Source organism: Canis lupus, chromosome 6, assembly GCF_011100685.1.
Source record: "Canis lupus familiaris isolate Mischka breed German Shepherd chromosome 6, alternate assembly UU_Cfam_GSD_1.0, whole genome shotgun sequence".
Lineage (NCBI taxonomy): Eukaryota > Metazoa > Chordata > Mammalia > Carnivora > Canidae > Canis > Canis lupus.
Window position 1 is genome coordinate 1,666,667 of NC_049227.1, and position 27,819 is coordinate 1,694,485.

The window sequence follows — 27,819 nt, forward strand, 5'->3', positions numbered from 1 at the left end:
TCAAGTCTAATTCTTGAGGAGGTCTGTTGAATCATTTCTGTCCATATCATTTTTTTCAAAGGTTTATTTATTTATTTTTAGAGGGAGAGAGTGACCCCAAGAGGGAGGGGCAGAGGGAGAGGGAGAAAGATTCCCAAGATGACTCCACACTGAGCACGGAGCCAGACTTGGGGCTCGATCTCATGACCCTGAGATCATGACCTCAGCCGAAACCATGAGTCATGCATCACTGACTGAGCCACCCAGGTGCCCCTATTCATACCATTATTTTACTGATGGGCATGTTGCGGTTCAGGGGATTAAAACAATGTGCCCAAAAGCCAGGAGACAGGAGACCTACTATTCCACATGTCTCTCCTAGGCGGTGGGGTAGGAGACATGGAGTTTCCCATGGCACGGGTGACAAGCTGGTTAGCACTGCTGTAGAGAGGCAGGTGGAGGTGTTTCAGCTGAGCCACAAGATTAGTAAATGTTTGCTCACCAGGCAAATAGGGAAGGGAATGGAAGGGAAGGGCATTTCATGCAGCAGGAACAGCTTTGCAAAAGGGAGGGTATACAAAATCTGTACCGATTTGGGGAACAAGGCTCGTCTTGTCTGGAGCATGGACTTAAGGAACATAGCTTCCTGTGTCTGGATCACGGAGAGGACAGGAAAAAGTGGGGCAAAGACTTGAGGTCTGGAGGGGTGAGGAGGGACAGGTCAGGGACAGCCTTGAGGGTTAGGCTACTGGGAGCCTGAGTTAATTTTGTTGGCAATGGAGAGCCTTGGGGAAGATTTAATTAGAGGTGTAACAATTAAATTTTCATTTTGGAATGATTACTCTGACAGCTCGAAATATCTTAACACAATATAATTTATTCTTCACATGTAGCAAGACTCCTAGGGGATAGAATACCCATGAGAAGTCTTACTGGGGTGGGGATGGGGTGGAGGGGGCAAGAAAAATGGAAATGCACCAAGAGCCTTCTAAGGGAACCCCTACCAGCATGCCAGAAGGTTTGGATGATGGAATTGAAAGAGGAAGAGGGAAGAGGGACTGAGTTTGAGCAAACTTCTATGCCTCTGATTGTCCTCTGTCCTTTTTAGTAGGACAGAGGGAAGAGCATGGTGAGCAGGCTGGGAAGGGTCCCCCATGGCAGATTGGGAGCCTAGGGGAGGGGAAGCATCTTCAGAACTGAAAGCCTCAGGGGGACATTGCTGGAATACCTTCTTTGGATTGTGTTTTTAAATTTTATTATTTGGAATTTTTTTGTTCTTGTTGTTAAGTGTCTCATACACGCAGGGGGGCAAAGCATAATGCACATCTCAGATAACTTTTACAAAGTGGAGTGACCAGCATTTTCTTCGAGAAAAAGACATGAGCTTTAAAAACATTATGATAAAGGGGAGAATCCAGACATAAATGATTCCATTTAGACGCAATGTCCAGAATAGGGAAATCTACAAAGACGGAAGGCAGATTAGTGGTTGCTTAGAGTGATTTTTATGTATTAATTCGTAATGGGGAAAAAAAAAACCTATTCTTTAAAAAGCCAATGTGAATGAATCTCACAAATGGAGTGTTGAGCTAAAGAAGCCAGACGTGACATAGACACTTTGGTTCCTTTTATGCAAAATGCAAAAAGAGGAGAAGTAAATACACAGGGTGAGAAGTGAGGCTAGTGGCTGGGGGTGGGAGGCAGCATCACCAACCAACGGGAGCTCCAAAATTGGTCCTGTTCTCCTTGTCCTCCCCTCCCCTCCTTCCTTCTTCCTACATGTCAGTGGTTTTCAGTATATTCACAGATATGCGTGTATCTGGTTACTGTAACAGTCAACTTGAGAACATTTCTATTATCTCAAAAAGAAAGCCCATATAAAAGAGATAGTTTTTCCCCATTACGAATTAATACACATACATTAAAAAAGAAGTCCCTAGAAAAGGCAAAAAGTAAAAAAGAAAGGGTAAAGGTCTCCAAGTATTCCATCACTGAGATAGAACCACTGTTACTGTGAACATATTGGTGCATTCCCCCCCACCCAACTCCTTTTGCTCTGCATATTAACTTTTACAAAATTGCCAGTAGGAGGTAAATCCCTGTGGTTTTGACAATATTTTCCATGGTTGTGCTTCAGTGATTGTTTTATTCACATTTAGTATTTGAAATATATTCCAATCTATTTAGAGCTACAATGAAAATAATGCACAGTTGAGTGCATTTTAAATCAAATTTATAGAAACTACAAATGTGAGATTTTGTGTAGCTTGGTTGATTTGTGATTGTATAAAGTTTAAGAATAACTTAATCTCCTGTAATCCCTGTTTAAGAATATCCTAAGAACAGGTATTTTACTAAAAACTTGCCATTTGCAAATACTTATCTACATGAATCAGGATTTTTCTTAATACTAAGCAGTTAAATTAAAAATAAGTGAATGTCCCCTGAGGCTGTCTTTCATCCACACCCCTCAGTTTAATATTTAAGTTTTCATTAAAGAGCCTCATTGTTATATTAGTTGATTTTTATAAGAAACAGGTGTTATCTGAGCCACAAAATACATTGATAATAATCAAATATTGCTTTTATCTCTTGTATGTTGGAAGAATCCTCAAAGATTCTGTGAAAAGGATTTGTTGCTAAAACTTTGTGTATAAACCAACTTTATGTATAATTGCATAGACATTTCTGTTTCAAAGTACACTCTTTAAACTAGCAAAGTAATATCTATTCATTATAAAATACGAAAAATAAAAATGAGAAGAGAAAAAATCAAAATCGCCCAGAATCCTGCCTATCATATTCTATTATTCACTCAACCAACATGTCTTGTGTGTCTGCTATTTAATAGCAGAACTGTTCTTTTCTAGATTCTGGAGTCACAGTGATGAAAACACAGAGAAAGTCTCTGCCTTTACAGGTTTATGTTTTTGGCGGCGGGGGCGGGGGAGGGGAACAGAAGATAAATAAATGAGCTTAGCTACTGGCAAATGCTATTGAGAAAAAGAAACAGGTTGTGACATAGGAATGGTATAGTGGGGGTAATGATGATGGCTAGGGAAGGACACTTGGAAGGGGCCCTGAAAACAAGTCGTTGTCTGCTATGGGGAGATCTAAGGGCAGAGCGCTCCTTTCAACTCAGAACTCACGGTGGGAATATGTTTGCACTTGACTGTGGGACCGTAGGCCAGGGTGGCACAGAACGTAAGAACAGAGACAAAACAAGAGGGGGATCAGATGGTGTAGGTCCTTGCCAGCCATGGTACAATGTGCAGGTCATACCAACATTTTTAGTGGTTCCTTAGAGTCTTCCTTTTTGCCATATTTTTAATATTTGATGTTTTATCATATGTATAGACATCAGATTAAGATGATATAGAATGGCTTCAACAACTTTTCAATAGACAGTGATATAAAGAGGGGCTCAATGATAGATGATGTCTGCATTTGGGTAGATTAGTTTAGTCTTTATTTCTTATAAAAATATAGAAACTTTGGTGATTCCCTGTGCTTCCCACCTTCTGAGTGGCCAGGTTTGAGAAAAATAAATCGAGGTTAAGTCTATTCCCAGTGAAGACCTAGTGAGCAGGTATACGAGAACCTTCAAAATGGGACATACTGGGATCCCTGTGTGGCGCAGAGGTTTGGCGCCTGCCTTTGGCCCAGGGCGCGATCCTGGAGACCCAGGATCAAATCCCACGTCGGGCTCCCGGTGCATGGAGCCTGCTTCTCCCTCTGCCTGTGTCTCTGCCTCTCTCTCTTCTCTCTCTTTCTGTGACTATCATAAATAAATAAAAATTATTAAAAAAAAATTTAAAAAAAACAAAATGGGACATACAAAGAAATCAGCATGAATGGAGATAAACATCCTGCAAGAAGTAAAGAAAGGGCATGTTTAAAAGAGATTTTTGCTCAAAAACAAATTTTAGTCAGCATCTGTTTTAGTCATAAGGAAACTTAAGAAACCCTAGACCCTAAAGCAAGAGACAAAATGTAAGAAAGATAAGTTTATATCATCAGGCAACAGACCAAGATGAAAATGAACTTAGCAAAAATTAGAAGAGCAAGTATTTGGAGACAAAGCTGGTCCATAGTCTTAGAAGAACTGAGGAGCAGAATTAATATTACAGGGAACTACTTAGTAATAAAGAAGATGGGTTTGAGAAAAACCCTAGAAGGTAGAGCACAAGGGTATGAAGTTAACTCACGAGGTTGTGAATATAGAGGGCAGACAATGAAGACCCAGTATAAGGATATTTTATATTTCTGAGGGAGAGTTCAAAGAAAATTGTATAAAACAGCTGCCGTGTTTCAACAGCAGCAGCATTTCCACTGGACTTTTTGGGGAATGTGATAGAATTACTCTAAAGCTCATTTGAATAATATTACTAGAAGAGCCAATTAAGTCATTAAAAAAGCAAAAACAAGGGGCGCCTGGGTGGCTCAGTTAAATGTCTGCCTTCGACTCAGGTCATGATCCTGAGGTCCTGGGATCGAACCCTACATCGGACTCCCTGTTCATAGGGGAGTCTGCTTCTCTCTCTCCCTCTGCCCCTCTCCTTGGTTGTGCTCTCTCTCTCTCTCAAATAAACAAATAAAACCTTTAAAAAAACAATAAAAAAAGAAACAGTGAGTGGGTTGCTTGCTTTTCCATATATTAGAATACACTTTATTTATTTATTTATTTATTTATTTTGTTATTTCCTTTTAATTAAAAAAATCTTTTTACAAACCCTTGTATTAATGGCTGACTTTTTCAATAGAATTCACTTTAAAGCTAGATTTGGTAAATATGATTGGGAAACTGGGTTAATGTTTGGGAAGAAAATTGTTAATTTCTTTACTTACACAGAAACATAGAATTGTTTTTGGATTGAAGAGTTAAATATAAAATATGAAATCATAAAGAGCTGTCAGAGATGGCAGTGTAAGGTGAGATTTGTATAAACTTGGGTTTGAGAATGCTTTTCTAATTATAACCCCAAAGTCATAAATTGTACAGGAAAAATCTGGTGGTTTGGAGGTTATAAATGTAAAACATTTAAAAAAATAAAAAATAATGAGCAAATCTTTAAAAAAATATATTTTTATTGTTTTTATTCTTCCCAAGTTTTTATTTAAATTTTACTTAGTTATTGGATCCCTGGGTGGCTCAGTGGTTTAGCACCTGCCTTTGGCCCAGGGCGCAATCCTGGAGTCCTGAGATCAAGCCCTGCGTCGGGCTCTTGGCATGGAGGCTGCTTCTCCCTCCTCCTGTGTCTCTGCCTCTCTCTCTCTCTCTCTCTATCATAAATAAATCTTTAAAAAAATTTTTTTTACTTAGTTAACATGTAGTGTACCTACTTAGTTAACAAGTAGTGTACTATTAGTTCCAGGTGTAGCATTTAGTGATTCAGCAATTCCATACAACACCTGGTGCTCATCACAAGTGAAACCTTAATCCCTGTCATCTGTTGCACCCATTCCTCTTCTCCTGTCTGTAACCATCAGCTTGTTCTCTTGGTTTCCTCTCTTTTTGTACCCCCATATTCATTTGTTTGTTTTTAAAATTTCTCATGTGAGTGAAATCATATGGTATTTGTCTTTCTCTGATTGACTTATTTCTCTTAGCATAATCTCTAAATCCATCCATGTTGTTGCAGATGGCAAGAGTTCATTATTTTTGATGGCTGAGTAATATTCCATTGTACGTAAATATACCACCTCTTCTTTATCCACTCATCAGTCAATGAACATTTGGACTCTTTCCATAATTTGGCTATTGTTGATTATGGTGCTATAAACATCAGGGTGCATTCAAATGAGTATTTTTGTATCCTTTGGATAAATACCCAGTAGTGCAATTGCTGGGTCGTAGGATAGCCCTAGTTATAACCTTTTGAGGAAACTCCACACAGTTTCACAGTTTTCCAGAGTGGCTGCACCAGTCTGCATTCCCACCAACAGTGCAAGAGGGTTCCCCTTCTCCACATCCTCTCCAACACCTGTTGTTCCTTGTTGATTTCAGCCATTCTCACTGGTGTGAGGTGATCTCTCAGTACAGTTTTGATTTGTATTTCCCTGATGATGAGTGACATTGAGCATCCTTTCATGTGAAGAATTATGAACAAATCTGTTTGTAATAAGTAATGTTAATGACAAACTGAAGTAAAACATGTCCAACATATAGTAGAAATGTTTATTCTAATACATGAAGTCTTTTGGCAATTGGTAGAAAAATACTCCTAACAAAAACTGGGCAGAGAACGTGAAGAGGTTTTGCATAAAAGAAAAAAAGTCAAAATCCCCAGTAAGCCTTCAGAAAAAAATGGACAGCATTCTATTGTAATAGAAATGCAAAATAAGGCAACAGAATGTCAGTTTCATTCATTATCTTACCAAAGCCATGGGGAAAAAAGTGTAGATATCTCGTGTTGGCAAGGCTGTGGGAAAATAGGCATTTTCATTCTGTTTTCATTCTTTGTTGGTAGGATAAGGTGTATAACTTTTTGGTGTGAAATTAGACAATATAGACACAAATTTTAAAAATGGGAATTGCTTCTGGACCCAGGAATTCCACTTCTAAGATTTTTATCTTAAAAAATAATTGTAGGAGTTAAAAGAATACACGTAGAAGCTCATTTCACGCTGTAGCAAAGAATTGGATAAAGAACCACCTAAACATACACTGTTCACGCTGTTGCTGGCAGTGTCCTAAAGCCTTTACATGTGTTAATTCATTTAATCGATACACTGTTATAATCCCTGTTATGCTTACAAGGAAACAGGCGCAGACTGTTTAATTATTTTGCCCAAGTGGCATAGCTAATAAGTAGTGGGATAGGAATTTGATCTCAAGAAAATTTAAAAAAAAAAGAAAGAAAATTTTCTTCAAAACCTAAGCTTTTAGTGATTCCATAGCATAATATAATGTATAATGTTTAGTATAATGCCTGTGATGTCCAAAATAGAAGTTCAATGATCCAGGATTAAGTCAACCATAAGACAGTTATTCATGGGATGGAATGCTGCACAGCCATTCCAAATAATATTTTTTTGATATGGGAATTTAAAAAAAATCATATGATTTTGGTGAATAAAGGAAACTACAAACTGTATATAGTTAAATACCATTAATGAGAAAATTAGTACTTTTATAAGAAGGATATGTATGGGAAATGCTGCATGAATAATATGAAATTTACCAGAGTTTTCTTTTTGGTATTGGGATTATCAGTGCTTATTTCACCCTTGCTACTTTTCTGTATTTCCAGCATTGCCCATGTAGTGCTTCTGCATTTATAAAAAAAAATTTAACTAAGGAAAACCCCCAGATTTCACATTTCACATGCAAACACCTTTTAAATTGTGTATGTAGCCCTGTTTTGGGGGAGGAGAAATAAAGCTCTTTGTGTTAATTCTTGTATGGTGAGCAGCAGTGTAAATAATTTAGTCTTTGCTGATTACAATGGAACACAGAGGCACCTGCTATTATTCGAAGTCGTCATGAAACCTGGTGTGAACGTAGGGTTCAGAATGTGATCTTGGTCCCAGAAAGTAAGCAGAGAAGGGAAGCCACTTAGGAAGGTATCACAGGATACCTGGCCCAGGTTCCCCCAGAAACATCCCAACAATCCTTAACCCACTTGGATACTGGAGTTTGGGGACAGAATAATTAGGGGAAAAGCACAATTCCATTTAGCATGACCTACTCAGTTTTTGGCATAAACTTAAAGCAGTTTTTTTTTTTTTAAGGATGGTAACCAGTGGCATATATTTTCAAAGCAGGAATAGCCAAGGATATTATTCTCACAGATGTCAGACTACACAAATGTGTTTTCAGAAGCTTTGGTCATGCTTTTAGTCTCTAATCCTTCCTCTCAACTGTGTAGATGGTGTCCCAGTCTTTTCTAGAACATTTTATCTCTGAGAAGCCAGGGTCAGTCAGATTTTTGTTCCTTTCTAAGTATTTTTCCCCTCAGATCTTTGAATAGTTTTAATTTTTCCAATGTATTAATATTTTACCAGCATATGTCCATGTGAGGATCTCTTTTTCATAGAATATGATTTTTTCTAAAGGTCAAGAAAAAAATGTTTTCTATTCATTTTTTTTCATAAGTTTGTTGTTTTTTGTTCTGTTCTATTCTCCCAAAAGTCAATTATCTTTATATTGGAGTTTTTAAATTGATTTTTGATATCTATCATTCTCATTATTTTTACCTCTTTATCCTTTACCTCTACATTCTTGGAGAACCTTTCAAGTGTATTCTTAACATTACCTATTTTATTTTTCTGCAGTATCTGCCTCACCTGACCTCCATGTGGATTTTTAAATGCATTTTGCGTTCTTGTGTTACTTATCCCCTCTTCATCTTCTCCTGTTTTCTTTTTCTCACAGGCTGTTCTCTTGCTGTAGATTTTTGCTCCTGTTTTGTGAACCCTATGTGTCCTTGAATTCTCTTGAGACATGCTCTTCCCCTGGGACTCTGAGATATGGTTCTGGAATAGTTTTATAGACCTCTATGTCAGTTTTTACTCTTTGTTCAAAGCAAGATCTATCCAGATGTAGTTCTTGCCAACACTCAGAGCATATGGATTGTTCCAGGCTGCACTTTGTGACCATTTGGGTGATGGGTGGTCAGCTGTTTTTCTAAAGCTGCATAAGTAGGTATGATGTGTGATGCTCTGAATAAGGTCTTAGGTTCTAATCACCTTTCACCTAATATCACTACTGCTTTGACATGGTGACATCTTGTGTCCCTTATTTTAAACCAATAGAGCCCTTGCAAAACAACCATCATCATCATCATATATTTTCCTTGTCACCATGTGTTGTCCTTTACCCATGGAGCCACATCTCTTGGAGAAGTATCATGGTGTTGAGTAACAGCCTTTGTTTTGATGTCAGATCTCAGTTCAAGTCCCAACTCCACCCTACTAGCTCCATCACCTTCAGCTAGTTACATAGCTTCTCTAAGCCTCCATTTGTTCATCTGTACAATGGGACTCAAAGCATGTTGGTGAAGATTAAATGAGATAATATGAGATACTCTTTCTAAAGCGCTTGAAATCTGAGTGCTTGCCAAGCACTTCACATGTTTTGAAAAAGAAGTAGGGGCTGTAATATTTCAAGTTCACAGACAAGAATGAGGCCTGAGAGTTAGGATATTTGCCTGTTTTTGCACAACGTAGTTAGTAGTAATGCCAGGATTTGCCCCAGGTAGTCCAGCTCTGGAACCTGGAATCTTAAGTGTAGGTCCCCATGCATATTGCCTCAAAAATGTGTCACTGTGTCCCTGTCACTCCCTCTCACTCTCCACATTCCATATTCATTTGGCTCTTTTTGAATTGATTTAGCTGAACATCGGAATGCAGGAAGAAAGACAATGAGATATGACAGGCAGGGAAATTGGGGTGCATTGAAGTCCATTTCTTGGCAGCCCAGTTTTCTGTTTTGTGAAGACTAAGAGTGGTTAGTAGAGGTTAGCTGAAGCATCCTGCCAACCTTCCCAGATGCTTGTCTTTGATTTTTTTGTTGTTGTTATTGTTTTTAGGTAGACTCCACACCCAGTGTGGAGCCCAATGCAGGGCTTGAACTCAAAACCCTGAGATCAAGACCTGAGCTGAGGGACACCTACAGGGCTCAGTGGTTAAGCGTCTGCCTTTGGCTCATGTCGTGATCCCAGGGTCCTGGGATCTAGTCCTGCATCAGGCTCCCTGTGGGGAGCCTGCTTCTCCCTTTGCCACTGCCCCTGCCTCTCTCTGTGTGTCTCTCATGAATAAATAAATAAAATCTTTTAAAAAACAAAAAAGATCTGAGCTGAGATCAAGAGTAGGGCGCTGAGCTGACTGAGCCACCCAGGCACCCCACTGTCTTTGTTTCATGGGCAGAGCCAGGCGTACTGTGAAGCCAGACCTGGGGAGATTTCGTCACACCAGGTTTATGGCTCAGGATGGGGTGAGGAGGCTGCATCTAGACCTGTGCTGTAGTTTGACCATTGGCTTCACCTTTGAGGGTGAGCTGAGCTTCCATCTTTTTGGCTTGTGGACATTCATGGGAAGCTGGGAGAGTAGGCATCAGAGGCCTCTACTGCTTATAAGGAGAGTGGGCATTTAAGCCGCTCCTGCTTATTCTTCAGATGGTGCTGGACAGATTCTTCCTTCCACAGGGGTGCCTTTGAAAACATAAAGGTCTCCTTAGGGACTGGAGAGGGCTTGATGACCTGGATGCCCTTCCCCGCCTGCAGCACCTCTTAGACTATCCCTGGTGATACAAAAAATCTGCCCAGTCTGCATAAAAGCAAGCATGGGGTTATAGAGCAGCTATCTGCTTTCAGTATTGACTGTACAGTATCTGGAATGATAAATCTGGTGCCTGAGGACCCTTCTGCTCTTCTCTGGCACAACTTTGATACATTTTTTTGTACTTCCTTGTTCTTTTTTAGGATGCCATGTTATAAATGTAGCAGTTGATGGAAGGAAGAATTGGTGGGAGTGGGTTATTTTAAGGGGAGGGGTGTGTAGCAGGCAGGGGAGAGAGGGGAAGGGGTGAGGGAAGGAAGGAGAATGGTTTCTATGTATAAAATACTTGGAAACCCTGTCCTGTAGACTTTGATGTCAGGACAAAGTGATCCTTGCTTGAAAAATTGCACCTTATTTTAGGAAAAAGCCTGGTGTGGTTTGATAACAGTGATGTTTTTATCTAATCTCAGGTAATAAATAAAGCAAGGTACCTGTGATCCTTTGCCAAAATTCAAATGTCAAATTGATTATGTAAAGCAGAGGAAGCCAAGTCTCTTACAAGAAGGTTTCTATCTTTTTATGGCCATTCATCGTGCTGAAGTAAAAAAGCCTTGAAAATATTGGAATATCTGATTACAAATGGCTGGCTTCTTCTTGGTCTTTTGAATTACTCAGACATGTTCTTCCTCTTAACTTCTGTGTGTGTTGCTTGCATTAAGAATGGATTACTGAGAAGGCCAGTGCTATTTTTAAAGCAATTTAAGAAGAAATTGGAATTTTCTTTCTCGAAAGTCTTTAAACAATCAAATATACTTCCCGTCCCCAGGGAGCATTAGGCATCTCCTCTGTAAAGAGGGAAGGAACCTGCCTTTCTAGAGTCTCTGAGGTTTTTACAAAACTTGATGCTGCACTAGATCACAAAGAAAGACGTATCCGATCCCTCAGTGCAGAAACTGCATGGGTCACGTTCTTCAGGAATAATGAAACAGAAGTATAAAGAAGCAAGCCGGCCATTCGATAATGAAAAACCAGCAAGAGGCAATCAGACAGAGAAAGGCAGATTATTTAGACAACAAATGAGGTCAGTTACAAAGAACATATGGCCAAAGTTCACCAAAAATTACACACAGGTAATCCATAGCTTTAAGTTGTTTCATTATTGAAGAAAATAAGCAATTCATTCAACTAAGGAATTTTGAAAGATTATCCTCCCTGACAAAAAATGAGGAGGAAAAACTAACGTACCCACAAGTCTATAAACAAAGTCGTGTGGTCAAGGATGTAGATTTCGGAGAAAGTTGGCTTGAGTTCAAATCCTGGCTGTCATTCCCTACTAACTCTGAGCCATTGGGCCAGCGACTGGGATTGTCTTTGCCCCAGTTTTTCCATCTGCAAACAGGAATTAAAAAATCTAACCCACAGGAATTAAAGGAGAAAAGGCAAGTAAGGTGCCTAGCCCAGTGAATGCCACATGGTTAGGCGTTTAATAGATGTTCATTCTCATTTCCTTCCCTGTCCTCACTGCCTGCCCAATGCATATCCACTGCCATTTGGATCTGTCTCCCAATGCCTCTCTGATCTTTCTTTCTTTCTTTCTTTCTTTCTTTCTTTCTTTCTTTCTTTCTTTCTTTCTTTCATTAGTGAATCTTACTTGGTTCTAAAATGACATCTTTTCTTTCGGTAACAGTTTTACTGAGATAAAATTCAGGTACCATATTACTCACCTATTTGAAGTATACAGCGCAGTGGCCTTTAGCCTATTCACAGAGCTGTACATCCATTGGCATGATCGATTTTAAAACATTTTTATTACCCCATAAAGAAAGCCTGTACCCATTAGCCTTCACCACCCCATACACTCCTCGTGGTTCCCCTGGCCCTGATCACTAGTCTACTTTCCGTCTCTGTGGATTTGCTTGTAATGATTCCATAGGAATGGAATCATTCAATATGTGGCCTTTGTGACTGGCATCTTTCACTCAGCCTAATGGTTTCGAGATTTGCTCGTGTTGGTACTTCATTCTTTTTCCTAAGTAGTATTTCATTATACAGCTATCCCATATTGTTATCCATGCATCAGCTGATGGATTAAATAGGACTGCTTACAACTTACGATGACTTCATTTTATTGTTTGTCTTTCTTCATTGATTTGCGTACTCACTCACCACGCACATTTCCTTAGAGGCCATAAAATGTTAGAGGCTATGTTAGCCATCAAGAATAGGATGATGACTAAGAAATTATGCGTGGTTTCAGAATGCTTATTTTCCAGCAGGGGGACAATTATGGATCTAAGTATGTGTCTGTGTCTAAGTGATTGAAGCCCAAGTCTAGTTCACTGATATGGAGAAGGCAGTGGTTATCCTACCTGGAAGGGTCATAAAGGGGCGCACTGAGGAGCAAAGCCCTGAAGGATGGGTCTGTGTGCACAGTCGCAGTAGGGACAGATGGTGCAGGTGGGGGTGGTGGTCTGAACTAATGCATGAGGGCACCTGACAATGCACCACACTGCACGATGGGCACTGTGAAGTGCTTTGCCTTGCTGGGGTTGGGGTTGGAATGGAGTGAGTGGCAAGAAATATGGGTGGAGGCCAGACCATGGAGGGCCTTGGGCTTGGGGGTTGATTTTAAGCCAGGCCATGTGGGACCACCAAAAGGTGAGGGGGAATCAAGAAGAGTAGACTGAGGGGGGAGCCACAGAAGGCAAGAGGCCAGTCGGAGAACCTCTTTGCCCAAACCTGCTCCCCTTGTGAGAGTTCTGACCTCGCCCTCCTCCTCCCATCAGTCACCAAGTCCTGCCAGTTTTACTTGTTTCAGTGATAAGACACTGCTCACTATCCCCACTGTCCTTGCTTTGCCTGAGTCTTTTTTTTTTTTTGTATTTTATTTTTTAAACTTTATTTACTTATGTATTTATGTATTTATTTAATTAGTTGGAGTATAGTCAACACACAATGTCACATTAGTTTCAGGCGTACAGTGCGGTGATTTGACAAGTCTGTGTATGACGCTGTGCTCACCACCAAGGTAGCCACCCCCATCACCCTGTCATGCTATTACAACACCACTGACTACATTCTCTCCACCATGCCTTTTATTCCCATGACTGACTTATTCCATAATTGGAAGCTGGCATCTCCCACTCCTTCACCCATTTTGCCCAACTTCACTCTCTCCTCTGCAGTGCCTTCCTCGGGGGCTTCTGACCTCCAGTGTGCCCCACTCCAGGCTGTCTTTCACGCTGCCACCTGGGTGATCTGATCATGTGACTTTCCTGCTTAAAAAAATCTCCCTAGCCCCTCACCATCTGCTGTAGGAAACCCAGGCTCCTGGCAGGTCACGTGAAGGCTCCAAAGATTTCCCTTATGCTACTCCCCAGGACTGTGGACTTGGTACTTCTGATGTGATCACAAGGCTTCTTTTAAGAGGCAGGCGGGAGGGGTGCCAAGAGAGAGGGGAGGGTGGTCACAAAAGCAGAGGCTCTGAGGTCAGAGAGGAAAGACGATGCTGTGCTGGCTTTAAAGATAAAGGAAGAGGCCACAAGCCAAGGAATGCAGGCAGTATCCAGAAGCTGGAGGAGGTAAGAAGCATCTTGTCCTGGAGCCTCCAGAGGGAGCACCGCCCTCTGGCACCTTGATGTCAGTCCAAACCCAGTTCAGTCCTGACTCCCAGAACTGTCTAGCAACATGTTTGTGTTGTTTTAAGCCAGTGAGTTTGTGTTGATTTGTTACAGGAGCAATAGGAAATTGATACAAGCTCCCACTTGGGGCTCAGAGTTACCCTACCAGCCTCACCTCCTGCCATCCTCTGCCTCTTGTTATGTTAACTCCTGTATTTCTTTCTTAATTCATAGGCCATTTGTGCCCCTTCTCTTGTGTTGATTTGTAGCTTCCACCTAAATTGCTATGTGGTTCTCTATTGGTTTTTTAGGACTCTTTGACAATGGCACCAGTCCCTCCAGGCTGTTCATCCTGTTATTGTCTCCTCTGCCTGTTTGTATGCCTTTATTACCTCCCTTATTATGAGGGGTTGTAATTATTTGTTTATGCTTCTGTCTCTGACACTAGACCATGAGTTCCCTCAAAGTGATAATTTAGTCATTTTTTATGCCTGCTTCTGCCTCTGCAATAGTTACTTCCAGTTCTCTGTTCAGTGAAGGGATGAAAAAGATAGAACAAAATTAGAAATGAGACTATGTAGGGGCACCTGGGTGGGCTCAGTGGTTGAGCATCTGCCTTTGGCTCAGGGTCATGATCTTGGGGTCCTGGGATCAAATCCCACATCGGGCTCCCCACAGAGAGCCTGCTTCTCCTTCTGCCTGTGTCTCTGCCTCTCTCTGTGTCTCTCATGAATAAATAAGTAAAATCTTAAAAAAAAGAAAGAAATGAGAATGTGCATATGACAATAGACGTGAAGCATATTTCAACATGAGAACATACAACCAAATGCTAATCAGGTTTTCATCTTAAAGTAAAGGAACATTTTTTTTAACCAAAAAGAATTTTTTTTTTAAGATTTTATTTATTCATGAGAGACACAGAGAGAGAGAAGCAGAGACACAGGCAGAGGGAGAAGCAGGCTCCATGCAGGGACCCTGACGTGGGACTCGATCCCGGGTCTCAGGATCAGGCAGGCCCTGGGCTGAAGGTGGCGCTAAACTGCGAAGCCACCTGGGTTGCCCACCAAAAAGGAATTTCCATGTGTAAAAGTAGGATATTTGACTAGGGCAGGATAACTCAGGACTGAGGAAGAGTTTATACAATTTGTCAAAATGTTCCTCTTTCCATGAAACAGCAGATAGAAATCACAGGGAATTCTTTTAAATTTTCAATGCATAGATGACTCCTATATTTAAAAAGGCCTTTTGAAATGTGGACAGGTTTGTTGAATTCATTCTATTGGGTAATCATGATCCGGAAAACAACCCTCAAGAAACGTTATTTCAGAAACAGACGAAATAAACAAATCTTGCTCTTTAACCGGCCAGCATTTTGAAAACTGGTGATCTGCAGAACTCTGTTCTGGGAAATGTAAATAGATATGCTGGAAAAAGGTTCCATAGTCAAGTAAGTTTGGGAAATGCAGCGCACTCTTCCCTGTCCTTGAGATTGTGCCTGCCAGCCTCTTCCTGCCACTGAATGTGCACGCAGTGGAGATCTGCTAACGTTGTTTTAACCCACCGTTTCTCAAGCTGGCAAATAGGCCCTTCTAAAAAAATCATTGCATGTTTAACAGCGTCTTGCTGAACAGTTTAGAAAATGCCAATACAGGCACGAAAGTCCAAAAGAATTTATTAGTGGACACATGTGCCTATATACATTCAAAATATTGCATCCCAAGGTGGGGGGAGGCCTGTTTTAGGAATGCAGGAGTAAATTCTGAGAATTACTCAGAATAAAGTAATTCATTGACATAGTACATCAGATTAATAGTTTTAGAAACAGAACAATAGGGATCTCAATACATACTGAAATGATTTAATTGAGCCCAATACTTATTCTCAACTGAGGAATAATATAATAAAACCTCCTTTGAAGCCAGGAACCAAATGTTTAACTGACAGAGAAACAAAATCATTGTCCAAAAAGCAGGAGTATGGCGAGAATGTCCATTATCCCCATAACATTATGAATATTTGGAACTTGGGACACATGGCAGAGATGATAACTATGTGGCATCAACGAGACATCAATTCCAAAGTTTGGGACACTAACGCACATGCTAGTTTCCTAATAATCCGTGAGGCTTCTCACCCAGGACTATGTTCACACCACTTCTGAAGCCAATTTATGTTCTTAACCTGAATGTTTTGGGGGGTTAAAATTTTCTTACTTTTAGCCCAGATCATATCACTTATTTGTTCTTTCCGATTCCTTTCTTGATCTCTTTTTTATTTTATTTTTAAAAATATTTATTTATTCATGAGAGACACAGAGAGAGGCAGAGACACAGGCAGAGGGAGAAGCAGGCTCCCTGTGGGGATCCCAATGCAGGACTCAATCCCAGGACCCTGGGGTCACGCCCTGAGCTGAAGGCAGATGCTCAACCACTGAGCCACCCAGGCACCCCTGGTCTCTCTTTTTAAAAAAACTTTTCCTCACTTCAGGACCCGTAGTCCTGGAGGCAAGGAGAGTCTTGGTGGAAAGAATGTTTAGTTGCCCCCCAGACCAGGATGGGGGAGCAGTCAAAGACAAAAAAATGGATGGGGTAGCAGTCTGTGTGTGGTGGGGGGCAAAGATGAAGCATCCTGTGGATTGGTGCATCCTGCTGCCCACGGTCATCTCTTAACCCCACACCCGATTCCCATATCCAGCCTTGACCAGTTACGGTCTGGGAAGCAGACCATTACCCTGCTGCATAAAGTCCTGTGCCCAGGGAGAGCCCAGTGTCGGCCTCATTCTTTGGCAGGTACAACAGTTTTGAACCTGGTGGTGCCTGGTTCTGTGGCATTGCTTTTTGGTGTCACAAAGTCAGCTCCTGGGAAGGTGGAATGGAGACAGGCATGCACATCTTTGGGCTTATTAGCTATGTGACGCTTCTGCCCTCATAAGATATTACAGGATCAATTTTTGAAAACGCGAAAATATAGAATCTCATGCACATATAAAGTAAACATGTGCCAAAGGTTTTATTTAAGTCATCCACTGAGGGAGCCAGTAAGAGGATACAGCTTGTTCCAAGGACAAGTCCAAGAACCACACATATGCAGGCAAATGAGGAATGCTGATGTGAATTTACAGATGGATGCAAAATGGATCCATCCACTGGGCAGGGATCACATTCCACAGGATGCTGCCAATCTGCATCTCTGTGGACGAGAATCTCTTGCATTATTATTGGTTTTCTGTAATTTACAGATTGTATAATAGCTCAAAGTTAAAGAAAGACTGAAAACCTGGAAAAGTGTGTTGGAGAAGATACCCAGGAATCCTCTTCATTTCAAAGCCTTACGGTATCCCCCCACAAAAAGCAGAACAACAATAATAGCAACAATAATAGTAAGTTCCCTCTTGCAATTTCTAATTGGCGGAAACAATCACATCCTTTTGCGAAATTCCATCAGGCTGGTTCCATTTTCATCTACTGAACACCCTACTCGCCCATGCCCATCACTCTTTAGCAGATGGTGCTCGAATTTCTTTGGTTTGTGAGCTTCTGCTCTGGCTGTCTTCTTGCATATTTGCATATTCAGGAGGTAGGTATGGACTTTGCAGCTAAGCTCCTCCCCTTGTCCACTGGGTATTCTTTTCCCATTGTTGCTGTAACAATGATCTCAAACATGTAGGTTTCAAACCACACGCTTTTATCGTCTTGTAGTTCTAAGCGTCAGAAGTCTACAGTGGGTCAACCGGGCTGTGCTCCTTCCGGAGAGGCTAGTGGAGAATCCATTCCTTACCTTTTCTAGATGCTGCCCTGGTACTGAGCTCACTGCCCTGCATCAGTCTGACCCTACTTCTATGTTTCACATCCCTCTCTGTCCTGTCTTCCTCCTGGAGGGATCCTTGTGATTACAACAGACTTGCCCAGATAGCCCAGGAGAACCCAAGATCCTTCAGCACACCTGCAAAGTCCTTCTTGGCCTGTAGGGTGACATGTTCATAGGACATGGACATCCTTGGAGGGCCACCCTCTGTCTACCAGAACCAGGCTTATGGGTCTTGAGAGGGTGAGTTCTGTGCCCCCCTCTGCTCATCTTGGGGGTCTTTCTGGGGAAGCTTCCTGAACAGTCCTGAAAACTCTGGTATTTCCTCACCTGTCTACTTATCAGCTCATCTTCCTGTCTTTTCCTTCTTCTTAAAGCAGATCTAGCATTTCCAGCAAATGCTCCTTCCTTTCACGTGTTGGTAGACCTGCTCGGACTCAGGTGAGCTTGCTGAATGAGGCCCGTTGCCCATGGGCTGCCGATTTCTCACACCCATTCAACGGATGCCTTGAGTGGTTCCTCTTACCTGCTTTATCCTCCTACAAACAGCAGAACTTTCAGACAATTCCTGCATTTTCTTTGGGGCACCGAAGGAATATTTTACTACAAAGTAGAACAGCGGGGTAGGAAGAAACATTGGGGAGAGAACCAGAAAATCATCCAGTGTTTGCATAACTAATTTTATGTTTCTCTCTCCATATATGGCAGAGGACACATGTCATAAGCAATACTAATCATAGCCAGGGTCACTTGAGCGCTTACTCTGATGGAACTGTGTCAAGCACTTTAAGTGCATTGATTTCCTTAAATTTTCTCAACACTCTGAGGCAAGGTACTATTACTTTCTTCATTTTATAGATAAGGAAACTGAGACACAGAATTGCTTAAGGTCATAGCCCATGTCGTTGAGTATGTGATGTGCAAGATTAGGTCAGTCTGTTCCAGGAAGATGACAGAAAAGTGGACTGCTTTGCCCTTGGGGTTGTACCATTGAGAAGAGATGATCATGTGTTGGGATCAGTCAAGGATGGGAAATGGGCACTAATGGGGCATTGAGGATTTTAGAAAGGTTCCTTAGAAAAGGTGGGATGCCCCCTGCTGGTTGAGCAAATTCAATTTTCTGTAACTGAACTGAAGTCATAAGGTCAGTTTTTAATGATCATTTCCCTCTGCTCCTGTTTTAGATCTGTTGAAGACTTTACTGGGGAAAAAATGTCAGATTTTCTCTGCTCAAGGGGACTCTGGTTGCTAGGCAACCTAGACTTCAAATTTGGGAATCTTCTTCGACTCTAGGGACGGCATCCTGGCAGACTGGACATTCATAATTTACTACGGATGGAACATTAAAATTTAAAAATGGAGAGACTGTAAATGTTAGTTGCCCTGCATGTATTTTCAAAATAGAAATCCCGATGAGTGTATTCCACAGAGATGTTTGTTGCAACTTGCCTATTTGCAAATATACTCAATATTAATTCTTAATCAATTTGCACTCCGATTTGGCTCGTTAGTAAATGCAATTGCATGTCAACTACTTCCTGTTTACACTCAGAGTCCTCCTCTGTTCCCTTTATTCCTGACTTCTCACATTTCCTGTCACCAAATCCTGTATGTTTCACTATTGAAATGCTTCTGGATTTAATTTCTGCCTCTTTTTCTCTAACTGGCAAATTCAGGCATACCTCTAGGACTTATAATTTTTCATATGGATGATAGTAGGCTCCAAACTCATCTTTTTCTTTCTCCCCCTTTTTTATTCATCTTCTCCCTTCCCCTTTCTGCTTCCCTGAGTTATCTTTTTAAAACATGACTCTGACCATATTACTCCTGCTTAGCAACCTTGACAGTTCCCTACAGCCTAATAATAATGTCTAGACTCCCTATTGTGGCATTCAGTGCCTTTACCATCTGGCCCCACCCAACCTTTCTGCTGCTTTGTGAATATATTCTCTCTTCTGGCCACACAAAACCTGGAGCTGTTACCCTTTGTTGGGGCACCAGTTGTCACATCACTATGCCTTTGCAGAAGCTGGATCTCCTTGTCTGGAAAGAAGCGCTTTTCTTCTTTTCATCAACTCTGGTTTTTAGCCATTGTTCAAAGCCCTCCTCACCGAGATTTGTTCAATCATACATTCATCTATATTCTTAGAGCATTGTTAGAACTCGTCACTTTCTATTCTATTTATCTGGTGATACATTCTTGTACTAGACCAGCATATTTCTTATTAGACCATGACACACTTAAACAATGATGCATATGTATGGGACGCACTGCTGTGTGCAGGTGCCAGTGCTCCAGCCCCGTCCACTCGCTGGTCCTCCACATACTGAGATGCGTTGAGACTGGTAGTAGTGTAGGGCTAACATAGAACCTGTTCTCTTTATTTTTTATTTTTTTGAAAGCAAGTCATTTGCAAACATCTCTGCACTTATCTGTAGTGAGCAGTTAATGGTTTACAACACACTTCCCACCTGATCTGAGGTGCTAGTGTTCTACAATGCCTTGTCACCAACAGCAGCTTTAACCCATAGGTTCTTAAGAACAGGGACTGTGCTTTATTTGTCTTTGTAATTCTAGCCACCTTATACAGTGCCTGTTACAGAGTAGGGACCTGAAAAATTCTCATGTTATAAGTATATTGAGTAAGCCAAACTCTTGTGTTCTTATTGATCATTTTTCTGTGGGAATAGCTTCCATATAATTACAGATAAAAATTATAGAAGTCCTTACTTTGGGCTAGGTGGCATGCTAAGTCCAAAGACTAATGGATCATTGTAAGGAGGAGGAGCCACAAAAAGGGGCTCTACTGCCCAAAATAGGGTAATGTAAGCATCAAAAGGAATAATAAATGCAATTGGTAGAAACATATTGGAAAACATATATAAGTATTCTGGGCAGCCTGGTTGGCTCAGCGGTTTAGTGCCACCTTCAGCCCAGGGCCTGATCCTGGAGACTCGGGATCGAGTCCCACGTCGGGCTCCCTGCATGGAGCCTGCTTCTCCCTCTGCCTATGTCTCTGCCTCTCTCTGTCTCTGTCTCTCATGAATAAACAAATAAAATCTTAAAAAATATATATATAAATATTCTATATATGTAAGTACTGATATATATATAGTATGTATATATGTTTTTCATTATGTTTATACCAATAGTACTATATATTTATTAATATAAACATATAAAATATATATACATGCATATATATGAAATACTTGCATCAAGCAGTGTTCATCCGTGGAAGAAACATTACATGAAAGGTCAAAGGGGAACTTTCCAGTAGAAATTTCAGGTCTTTGCCACCTGAACCTACTGATCATCACCATAATTGGGAGACCCAGATACTGTGGTGTCTCGATGTGAAGCAACATGAAGCTCAAAGCACCAAATATGAAGTTGCCTTCCCCAAACCCTCCCAAAACTGAATATGAATCTATGGATCTCCAATCCAGATCAACTTTCCCCCTGACTGGTCCAACTAAAGCCAGAGTTCAACTATCATCTTACTTACAGTTGAGAAAATATCTCCATCTTCACTTTGTTAGGGCTCTTGGGTGGTGCATTTGGATAAGCATCTGATTCTTGGTTTCAGCTCAGGTCTGATCTCAGGGTCATGTTACTGAGCTCAGAGTGTGGCTCCGTGCTCAGTGCTTGAGTTTCTCTCTTCTCTCTCTGCCCCTAATCCCCACTGTGCGCCTGCTCTCTCTCTCTCTCTCTCTCTCTCTCTCTCTCTCTCTCTCAAATCTTTAGAAAAAAGTAAATTGTAACTTTGTTAATTTTAATCTAAAAAAAAACTACCAATTTTCATTTAGCATCCTGTTTGTTGCAAAGAAGATGATATTTTGTGTTGAAGTCAATTGTTTAAAGTAAGCCATGATGCCTCAAGACAAAAAAAATTAAATCATGGGTAAGCTCAGACTTCAGATGTATCAAACAAATTTGATATAAAACACAAGATAAAAGCATTTCAGAGTTCAGTGTTTATTTTTAATGAACTCTCAATTTGACAAATTGAGTTTTGCAAACCCTGGTTGAAATAGACATCTATCATGTACACTAACCATGTGAAAAATTAAAATGAGAATATGTCAAAGAACCCATTTTCAAATTAGTAATCACAGTGATTATATGTTGGACATTACTCAGTTTGATCTCTTGCACAGATTTTACTGTGTTCATACTTCCCACTGACTCTTCTTTATCAGGATTTCCCTTTAATATAGAGTTAAATAATCCTCAGTGCTGCCCAGGTCCTGATCTGGATTTGCTGGAAAAGAATCCTTCTTCTTGTGCCTGACCCTGCCTTTGTTTTCGATCCTTTACTTATTCTTCAAGGATTCACGAATATTCCCTCACCCAGTACACATTGGCCCTCATCCTCCCTCTGATTAGCCTACAGATTTTTCCATTGCACTATCAGGATGTTATTTCGAAGAGCTAAATGCAAACACATCTCCCTATTAATGTTTTCAAATTGGGGCCAGTGAGATCAATGAAATTAAAAATTCACAGATCGCGCTACTGACCAAATGAGCTGTGCCTTCCCTCTCTGAGCGAGGTAGTTGGCTGGAAAACAGGTGGTGGGATTGTCGTGAATTACTTTTTTTGCTCTTGCTGGCACCTGGTGAAGGTGCTAATGAACACTGACCTGTCCACAAAGAAGAGAGTTACAGCAAGAAAAAGCAAACAGCTTGGCTGCTTTAGAGGCTGGAGTCCTTGGGGAATGACTCTGTTTCCTACAATAGGGTCAAATCTCCAGGAAATGTCTTATTTTATTTTTAAATTTATTTATTTATATTTTTTAATTTTTAAAAAGATTTTATTTATTTGATGGAGAGAGAATGAGAGAGAGAGCAAGAGAGCACATAAGCAGGGGGAGTGGCAGGCAAAGGGGAGAAGAAGCAGTGGGCTCTCCTTTGAGCAAGGAGCCCAATGCAGGGCTCGGTCCAGGACCTTGGGATTTGACCTGAGCTGAAGGCAGACACTAAACCGACTGAGCCACCCAGGTGCCCCAGAAATGTCCCATTTTAATATAGACTTAAAAAAATAATAATATAGACTTTAGCTTACAGGATACAAACCTCGAACCTATCAAATAAAGTAAGAAATTACCCACAGAAACCCTGACCTATTTATTAGTCTATTATTGACCCTCTGGCCAGGCCTGCCGGGGCAGCCTGTGAGGTCTTATTTCTGTTTACCTTTCTAAAATGTGTCTCCTTCTGTGAGTATGCTCCTCCCTAAGTCAGGTTAATCACTAGAAATAAGAGTGAGAAGAACCCACACAGCCAGATCAAGGAGGACAGTACATAACAATGGTACATAACAATGGTACATAACAATGCTCACATGTTCACTGAATGAATGAATGAATGAATGAGTTCTTGTAGTTTTTGTAGTTTTGTCATAATGCTTAAGGATTACACCCGTGCATCCCTCCAACACAGCAGCAGATGAGGGTATGAGTTAGGTGTCACGTGAGGATGACATTGACAGTCAGCCACCCCAAATTACAATAGGTGTTTCCACTTAGCCACTGTGGTTTATGGTGACTTCAGGCATGTTATTCTCGACGCTATGAGCTTTTGGAAAGGAGCAAAACCAAAAACCATCACTCTTCAGGGAGAGCGTTTCTGGGCCAAAAGAAAGGAGAGGAGTCAGATACCAAATAGGATAGAAAGTTCCCTGTCAATTCTATCCTGACATTTTAATTTTCTTTGGGGGAAGGTCACCTGGTGTAAAGCAAGACGGTGTAACCTTGGGCTTTTCTGGACCAACATCCAACAATAGTAAACCTGTAGTCTTGCAGAATTTTAGAATCTTCAAGTTGGAAGAGGTCTTAAGGGTTACCTCTACCTTCCCAAAAATGGTTCCATGAAGTCCTAGTCTCCCCTGCCTCTCCTGAATACCTCCAGGACCAAGACACTCCCTCCTCAGCATGGTGACCAGTTTTATCTTGGATTTTTATTATTCTTTTTGGTTAGGAAGTTGTTTTTTTATTTGCTGATGAAGTTCTGGAATCCCATGGTCTTCAGATTCCACCAGTTTGTTCTGGTTCTTGACTGTTGCAACGGGATAGTGCACTGGACACTTGGTGGCAGGTGGCAAATTATGTTCCTCAAGAGTCTTCACTTATTTCTCAGATGGAATGCTTTCTTGCCTCCTCATCCTATTCTGAGTTTGCTCTGGTTTATTCTTATTTTTTAAAAAAAATGTATTGAGATAGTTTCCATACGAGAAACTGCACATATTTAAAGTGATTTTAAAAGACTTTTTAAGGTCTGATCAATTACACACTAATGAGACTACCACAGTAATGAAGACATCAGAGATTTCCATCATGACCCCAAACTTCCATATACGCCCTGCAATCCATTCTTTCCAACATGCTCCCCGTCCCCAGGTGATCTACATTCTGTCACCACAGATTAGTTTTCATTTGATGGAATTTTATATTAATGGGATCATACAGTATATATTCTTGTGTCAGGCCTCTTTTAGAGTAGTTATTCTGAGATTTATCCACGTTATTATGTATCATGGTTTATTTCTTTTTATTGTTGAGTAGTATTCTCTCGTATGGCCATGCCACAACCTGCTTATCCATTCACCAGTTGATAGACTTTTTTTAGCCCTATAAGAATGCCAAATACAGCGTTCTTGTACAAGTCCTTTTACTGACATAGGTTTTCATTTATCTTGAGTAAACACCTAAAAATGTAGGTGGTCCTATATAGACTGAATATTTGCATCCCTGCAATATTCATATGTGGAAACCTAATCCCGGGGTGAAGGTATTTGGAGATGAGGCCTTTGGGAAGTGATTATGTTGTGAGGATGGAGTCTTCCTGAATGGGATTAGTGCCCTTATAAAAGCACAGGGAGCTTCCTTGCCTCTTCTGCCATATGGGGACACGGCAAGAAGATGGGCATTGATGAACCAGGAAGTGGGGTCGCAGCAGACACTGAATCTGTCAGCACCGCAGCATTGGACTAAACCTCCCAAATTGTGCAAAATACACTTCTGCTGCTTAAGTCACCCAGGCTATGATATTTTCATTCTAGTAGCCCAAATGGACTAAGGCAGGTGGTTATATGGCAGGTGGACATTTAAGCTTTTAAGGAATTACCAGGGTGCCTGACTGGCTCCGTCAGTAGAACGTGTGACTCTTGGTCTTGAGATTGTGAGTTTGAGTCCCATGTTGGGTGGAGAGTTTACTTAAAAAAAGAAAAGAAAAGAAAAAGAAATTGCCAAACTGTTTTCCCAAGTGGTTGTGGCATTTTACTTTATCATGGTCAGTGTATGAGATTTCTAGTTAATCTACGTCCCTGTTGACACTGATATTATCAGTCTTTTTAATTTTAAGCCATTCTACTGGGGGTGCAGTGGTATACAATTGTTTTTATTTTCATTTCCCTAATGACTAATGACAGGCATCTTTTCATATATCTGTTGGCTATTTGTATTTAGTCATTTGTGAAGCTCTGTTCAGATTTTTTACTAGGTTTATTTTCTTATTATTTAACTGTAAATAATAAGAGTTCTTTTTTTTTTTTTTAAGATTTTATTTATTTATTCATGATAGTCACAGAGAGAGAGAGAGAGAGAGAGAGAGAGAGGCAGAGACACAGGCAGAGGGAGAAGCGGGCTCCATGCACCGGGAGCCCGACGTGGGATTCGATCCCGGGTCTCCAGGATCGCGCCCTGGGCCAAAGGCAGGCGCCAAACCGCTGCGCCACCCAGGGATCCCAAGAGTTCTTTATGTACTCTAGATATAAGTCCTTTGTCTGATGTACATGTTGCAATATTTTCTTCCAGTCTATGGCTTGGCCTCTCATTTTCTCAGCAATGGCCTTTAAAGTCCAAATACTTTATTTTGATCAAGTAAATGTATCATTATTTTCTGGTATGATTTATGCTTTTTGGGTCTGATAAATCTTTCTATCTCCAGGACATAAAGATTTCTCCTTTTTTTTCTAGTATTTTATTGTTTTTAGGTTTTATATTTAGGTCTATAGTCAATTCTGAATTCATTTCTATTTATGATATGAAATAATGGTTGATATTTATTTTTTTGCCATGTGGATATCCAGGTATTTCAGCACCATTTATTTTATTTTATTTTTCCACCTTTACCAATGTCCTTTATTGATTTTTTTCTTTTTCAGGTTTTTAAAAATTTTTTTTGAAGATTTTATTTATTTATTCATGAGAGACACAGATAGAGAGAGAGAGAGGCAGAGACACAGGCAGAGGGAGAAGCAGGCTCCATGCAGGGAGCCTGACATGGGACTCGATCCTGGGTCTCCAGGATCTAGCCCTGGGCTGAAGGGTGGCGCTAAACTGCTGAGCCACCCAGGCAGCCCTCAGGTTTTTATTTAAATTCCAGTTAGTTAACATACAGTGTAATATTAGGTTCAGGTGTAGAATTTACACTTACATACATCACTTACATACATCACAAGAACATGAAGTGTTCTTTTGATGGTGCTCATCACAAGAACACCTTAATACACATCACCCATTTACCCCATCTCCCCACCCCTCCAGCAACCAGCAGTTTGTTTTCTGGAATTAAAGGTCTGTTGTATGGTTTGGCCCTCTCTCTTTTTTCCCCCTATATCTACCTGCTTTGTTTCTTAAATTCCATATATGAGTGAAATCATGTGGTTTCTCATGTGTTTCTCTGACTTATTTCACTTAGTGTAACACTCTCTAGCTCTATCCATGTTATTCCAAATGGCAACATTTCATTCTTTTCAATGGCTGAGTAATATTTCATTGTGTGTGTATGTGTGTGTGTGTGTGTGTGTGTGTGTGTGTGTATCCTTTCATCAGTCAATGGACATTTGGGCTCTTTCCATAATTTGGCTATTGTTGATAATGCCGCTATAAACATTGGGGTGCATGTAATCCCTTCAAATTGGTATTTTTGCATACTTTGAGTAAATACCTAGTGGTGCAATATTATAGACCATTTATTAAATAAACAGTAAAAACAGTCTTTTGTCACTGAATTACCTTAGCACCTTTATAACATATCAAATGACTGCATATATCTATACTTCTATTTCTTGGTTTTTACTCCAGTGATCTATAATTCTATTGTATATATTTTTTCAGGTTCCCTGCTCATTTTTTATTTTATTTATCTATTTTAAAAATATTTATTTATTTATTTATTTATTTATTTATTTATTTATTTATTTGAGAGAGAGAGAGAGAGAGAGAGAGAGAGAGAGAGAGAACAGGGCACATGAGTGGGGGAAGGAGCAGAAGGAGAGAATCTTCATTACAGTAGCCCGAATGGACTCCCTGCTGAGTATGAAGCCTGACTCAGGGCTCAGTCTTAGGACCCTGAGATCATGATATGAGCTGAAATCAAGAGTCGAATGCTTACCCAACTGAGCCAGCCACGTACTACCTCTGTGTTAAAGATTCTTGCATCTTTGTGCATTAGAGCAATGCTTTTTTTTTTTTTTTAACTGTAGTTTGCTTTTCCTATGATTGTGTTGTCCACTTCCCCACAGTTCTTGCTTGGATGCAAAGTACCAGAGCTATGCGTGTCTGGCGCTGCTGGGCCTCTTCTGCCTGAGTGTTCTCTATCAATGGTGGCTACTGGGAGAAGTGACAAATGGTCTGAATGCAACTGAAAAGATACTGAAGCACTTTCCTGGTAGACATCGCACATATCCTTATGGCATCCTTTGTTGGCAAGGATGACCCTGCTTTCACTCAGGAGAGTCTTAGAAAGCTACACAATGAGCAGCAAGGCTTTGAACAGAGCCTGTGAAAATGTACAGTCTTGGATTTAGCCTTTTCACAGGCTTCCTGTCCTCTACCTGGTCACAGTTAGGCTGGGCTCTGTGGGTCTGCTCCCTGTAGATTGTCCTTTTGCTGATGAGTCTGTGACTGGTGGGAAAAGCAGTGACAGTAAACATGGCCCAGCCATCTCCTGCTCTCATTCTGCTTTGACTGTGCTGCTCTATAGTTATGTGAACTGTGACAAATGTCTTGATCTTTCTGGACCTCAATTTCTGTCTTTCAAGTAGAATAATGGTACCTCCATGGTCAGATTGTAAGAATCAAGGATAAAGTGTGTGTATCTGAAGGTCTGTGTGTAAGTGGTAACTTTTATTACTACTTTATTATTTAAACTCTATGAACCATACTTTACTCATATGTAAATATAATAA

General features: G+C 40.6%; 1 protein-coding gene across 11 annotated transcripts in view; it reads left to right on the forward strand.

The window, feature by feature from the left end:
- The window catches only part of CALN1 (calneuron 1), a 529,066-nt gene that overhangs the window by 201,310 nt on the left and 299,937 nt on the right, over nt 1–27,819 (forward strand). The window lies entirely within an intron of this gene.